We start from the raw sequence: 6,000 nt of genomic DNA on the forward strand, positions 1-6,000 counted from the left end.
TGGATTGCGGCCTTTGCCGGTTTGGATTCTGGGCCCTAGCCCTCTTTCCCTTCCTCTCCCTAGGTAATTTAAGTGGATTGAAAGAATTATATTGACAGGGAACTGATGTCTGAGAGGCAAAGTTGAGCAAAAAGAATGAGACTCCTGCATTGGGAGAGGAATGTCGCTGAGAAGAAGAATGGAAGAAGTTTGGCACTTCGTGTATATTTTGGGAGTTACATTTTTGTGGAAAAAGAGAAATTGCGTGAAAACTGTGGGTGCTGTCTTTTTTATAGGGTGGTGGCAATTTTCAAGCATTTTAATTGTAAATATTGTGCTATTCATTCAATATGTATTTATTGAGTGCCTACTATTTGCTAGGCACAAGAACAATATTATTGGGCTGTATATGCAGTATTGTTATTTTATTTTATTGTAATACTGTATATATCATTATCTAGTATATGTTGTGAAATCCTGTTTGGTGAGCTTGATTGGACCACATAGATGAACATAATTTAAGGTTAGAAATTGAATAGTGGGTGATTCTTACCCTGGTGAGCCCAGCTTCCCTGAAAGGTTAGGCAGAGATTTTGACTGAAATTGACCCATCACTTGGCTTGTATCCCTTTCCTATCCTGTTTCTCTCCCTTACTGGTTTCTCCTGAGAGCACCTTAATCATATATTCACAAATTCTCCCCTCGGGGTTTGCTTCTGCAAGTCCTGAGTGTGTTAGTTTGGGTCTACCAAGAAGCAGATGCCAACATTTTATTAGATGTGCAAGAGATTTATTAGGGAGGGAGCAAGAGCCAGGAGCAGGCAGTGAGAGCTTGCAGACCACAGTGCAGGGCTGACACCTGTGCAAAGAGAGAGGCAGGGAAGAAGTGAAGTGCAGCTCCAGGAAAGGCTTGACTTTGCCAGTGGGGAGATGTCAGGCCAAACTTCTTGTAGGAAGGGTCTGGCAGTTTGCCCGAATGGACCTGCCCTGGTTACCTCTGCCATGCTCAGTCATTGACCTAGAGCCACCCTCAGAAAGCCTGGCCTCGGTGCAAGTGTGGTGGACCCAGCAGGCAGCAGTGGGGCTGTCAGTCAATTATGTTTCCCACAGCAAATGGTCTGAGGGGAGCGTTTTCATGGCCACCACACTCTCCTAAGTTTTTGATATTTTCTTCATTTGTTTATTCTCAACTAATATATATATTAGTTGTGTGTGTGTGTGTGTGTATGTGTATGGGTGAACCTGGCACTTTGAACAAAACAGAAGAGTTAACTGTCCTCATGGAGTTTTTATTCTATGGGAGAAAAGATTTTTTTTAAAGTAAAGAAAAACATAAAAGAATTTCACTGTGAAAAATGCTATGAAGGAAACAGTGGCGTATATTGAGTGCCCTTGTGTGCTTGAATTCTTAGTGCTTTACATGTATGAACTATTTAGCCTTCCCAGCAACCTTGTGAGGTAGGTACTCTTTATTATTCCCGGTTTACAGAAGAACCTGAGGTGAAGAGCGCTTAAGTAACGTAGCCCCAAGGTCCCTCAAAACCAAAGGAATGAGAGACTGAGGCAGGGGATGCTCCGGCAGTATTTAACTTTTGAGTTGCCAGAAAAGACCTCTCTGAAGAAATGATATTTAAGCTAAAGCTTAAAGAATGGAAAGGAATGAGCTGTATATTTGTGAGGGTGGGATTTGGCAGAGGAAGGCAAGAAAGATATTCATATGAATGGTGATTTTTCCTTCTGTATGTTTACAAATGTTTATAAATGAAGGTCAAGATTGTTCAGTCCTAATCACTGTTGCAGGGGTGCTCAGCACGTTTCCCACTCCTCGCTTGCCATTCCCACCACCTTTGCCCCATTCTTGTAACAGATGACCAGTTGTGGGCATAGGACCAGGCCTGGCCAGCCGTAAGTCTTTGAAATTTTTCTTCTGCAGCTGGACAATATGGCTGTCGTACTAGTGAGAGTTTCTCTTTCATAAAACAATAGAAACCTGCTCTGGTTAGTATTTTGAGAAGTAAGTTATTGGGAGGGTATCGGGAAGCTTATATAAGTAAAAGGCTGGAGATAAAGCTTGGGCAGGCCTCAGTGGAAGCAAGACATAGCTTCAGTCTTAAGATGCCCCACCAACACCATTTCTATGACTTGGCTCTGCTCCTGGATTCGGCAGCCCCTGGGCACTTGTCACCGCGTCACTGAACATTGACCACCACACCATGCCGCTGCAGCTGTCCTGCATCATCTCCAGCTCTCAGACCTTTGCACGTCTTCCTCGAGATTCAAGTTCGTGGCTGACAGTATCTGATTGGATATACTCAGGTCTCGTGCTTGTGCTCTAGCTTCCAGGGAACAGGAAGAGTTATACCTGTCCCTCCTCACCTTCAGCTTCTGTAGTGAGCTGCAGAGCCCTATTTTGGGATTTCCCTTCAACTGGAAAGAGTATTTGGATGCTGAACAGCAAGTAGGATAATATCCATTAGTGATGCTGGCTGCCTAGCCCGATTCACCACAGGAGCCGTGGTGAATATTGAGCTAATGCTGCCGTCTTCCTTATCACTTGGAGAAAGCCCATCTTCAGAAAGAGAAAATGAGGCCAACACACAGACACAGAGCTAACAGATGGACTGTAGGAAATGAAAAGAGAAGGGGAGGATCTAATGTACAGCTCAGTGACTATAGTTAATACTGTATTTTACACTTGACATTTGCTAAGAGAATAGATCTTAGGTGTTCTCATCAATCACAAAAAAGGTAACTAGGTGAGGTGATAGGTATGTTAATTAGCTTGATTGTGGTAATCATTTATCAAAACCATGTTGTACACCTTAAAATACACAACTTTTATTTGTCAATTATACCTCAATAACACTGGAAAAAATTAAAACTTGCCCTACTAGATATATGCTTATTAGAATCATAACAAGATGCCATACTAATGGTTAAGGGAAAGAAAAATTGACTAATGAAAGAAAATAAGGAGCCCCCAAACAGACCCACACATATGAAGAAATTTTATCTATGTTTCATTGTATCACATTTGAAGACATTGTGACTAAGAGTCAAGAAGAAAATGGGAGATTATATGATAAATCATTCTAGGACAATTGGTTATCCACACATGGGGAAAAAAAAAGATCCCTCATATCACACAAAAAAATTTCAGATGGATTAATGACACAGTCTGAAATACAAAATTAAATTATTTAGAGCATATCCAATTACCATGGAGTAGGGAGGGATATCTCAAACAAAATACAAAAAGCATAAAACATAAAGGAATAATGGACAATTTTGTCTACATTAAAATTAACTTCAGCTCATTAAGAAGACAAGATAGTAAAAATGGAAAGACGGGCTTAGAGTTGTGGAAGATATTTGCGACTCTTATAACCAGTGATTAGTGTCTAGAATATATTAAAAACTTTTACAAATCAATAAAAAGGCAAACAAGTTAAAAATGGCAAAAGACATAAACAGTAAATTCATACAGAAGAGGAAATATGAAAAGATTCTTAGCTCCCTGAGTAATCAGGGAAGTGCATAAAACAATACTGAGAGATTGTTTTCTCATCTGTGAGATTGGCATGAGTTTAAAAGCCTGATGTGGGACTCCCCTGGCGGTCCAGTAGTTAAGACACCGTGCTTCCACTGCAGGGGGCACGGGTTCGATCCCTGGTCGGGGAACTAAGATCCCTCATGCCGTGCCGCGCGGCCAAAAAAATAGAAAAAAAAAAAAAAGCCTGATGCATGTTCGTGAGGAGGTGGGGCCAGCTAATGGAAATGTAATCTGGTACAGCCATTTTGGAAGAGAATTTGGCATTCTATAAGGTTGAAGGTGTAATACCCTTCAATCCAACAATTCTCTAGGTATAAACACAAGAGGATTTCTTATGTTGATAAGACGTATACAAAGAGACATGTACACAAATGCTTATTTTGGTACTGTTGGTAACACCACAGAATTGGAAACACCAAGTGTCAATCAATGAATTGGTGAATAAATATTAAAATATTCATTTACTGAGTGTAAGGCAGAGAAAATGAAAGAGCTAGATGTATTTGTTTCAGTGTGAATAAATCTCTTTGGTTGGAGTGATGATCATGTTTGACTTTTATAATTTTCAATAGGGATGTAATAAGCAAAATGAGAAAGCCTTTGGAGGAAAGAGAGAAAGTTCTGGGATTGCCAAGGGAAAAGCATTTTGTGGGTGAAGTTGTTTTTTCCATTAAAATAGGATCATTTAGGGCTTCCCTGGTGGCGCAGTGGTTGAGAGTCCGCCTGCCGATGCAGGGGACACGGGTTCGTGCCCCGGTCCGGGAAGATCCCACATGCCGCGGAGCCATGAGCCGTGAGCCGTGAGCCGTGAGCCATGGCCTCTGGGCCTTCGCTTCCGGAGCCTGTGCTCCACAACGGGAGAGGCCACAACAGTGAGAGGCCCGCGTAACGCAAAAAAAATAAATAAATAAAATAAAATAGGATCATTTAACTTTCCCTTTCCTATCCATAACGCAAATTATCTTAAATTCCATTGGAATTATACCTTCTTTAAAGTAACTTTAAAGAAGTAGTTTAGTAAGTAACTTACTAAAGTTTCTTACCAGGAGAGGTCAGCATTTGCATGGAAATACTCCTCTAAAGTAGAAAGACGAAGAGACAGAAAAGTGAACTTTTTCTATTTAGATGTATTCCTATCTGAAGTGGATTCTGGTAGTACTGACCTTAACGGCCTTAGTCAATGCCAATTGTAAGTAAGTTATTACTACAGAAAATGGTATATACTTATAGTGCTGTGTTAGAATACTTCCTTAGTTCTGAGCAACTCAGCAGGTCCATCCACATTACAAAAGTCAGGAAGGCTCAGCTGGACTTTGGTGTTTTTTTCTTTCAAGGAACTCCTCTAATGGCTGTTTATGTCAGTTTAAAAAACAAGTGATACAGACCTACACCAGGGGGAATTACTAAGTTATGACTATTTCATGAGGTTTTGTGACCTTCACTCTAGCATGTGCTATTTTTATTCATAGCTCTTAGAGGAAAACAAAGCACTTTGCCCTCAGGGCTAGAAGAGGCCTCTGCCACTTGGTTCTGGTTAGACTTTCCACTAAAATGTTTTTTTGCCGGACTCTAGCTTCCTTCCTCCCACTTCATAAATGGAAAGTCGTGAAAAGGTTCCTGTTTTGATGTCAGCACCAGATCCACACTAAATCGTCAGTGGTTGATGGCAGTGAATCATAGAGGGGGTGTCTAAGATAGCATTTTTGTTCAAACATCTCTCCCACAGTGATTAGCACACTGCCTTGTACTTGAATATCTGCCTTAATGAAAATAGAAATCTGATCAATCCATTCCTTCAGTGGCTCCAAATAGCTTTCAAGACCTAGTTAAATTAGCTCCACATTCAAAGGTATTCATAGCATGGCCCTGCCCAATCCATCAGCCTTATATATTGATATATTCCTATTCATAATAAGTTACTGTATGCTAAGCACACATCGTATGCCATCATTGTCTTTTATACTTTATATACATGATCTCATTGATTCCTTAATTTTTGAGATATTGTATGCAAACGAAAACAAGACTTAGAGAATTAAAAAAAATTCTTTACACGACTAGGATTTGGACTTGAGTGTTTTTGATTCTAAAGTCATAATTATATATTGCATTTCTCTTGTCTCGCCTCATAACCACATACTCTGCAGTCAGACTGAGCTACTCTCAGTTCTTTTTATGTCTAATAACTTTCGCGTACATTTCTGCTTCTTCCGGAATGCCTTTCTTCCCTGCTCTAACTAGTCGAATCCTTCTTGTTTAAAGCTCAGCTTAGTCATCACTGCTGTGGTTGACCCTCCCCGATCTACTCAACTGTGTTCATGGCCCCTGCTCTGAGGACAGAGTAGTTTTTCTTAGCAGGTACATGAGGGAGTACGGCAGAGGATTCAGGAGTTAACTGCTGATGTTACTCTGGAAGAACCATTGCTCTGGTTCTTCAGAAAAGAACGTGTGGAAATCCACTTGTAGCTT

The sequence above is a fragment of the Monodon monoceros genome, unplaced genomic scaffold, assembly GCF_005190385.1.
Source record: "Monodon monoceros isolate NGI ecotype Baffin Bay Population unplaced genomic scaffold, NGI_Narwhal_1 Super_Scaffold_1, whole genome shotgun sequence".
NCBI classification, from domain to species: domain Eukaryota; kingdom Metazoa; phylum Chordata; class Mammalia; order Artiodactyla; family Monodontidae; genus Monodon; species Monodon monoceros.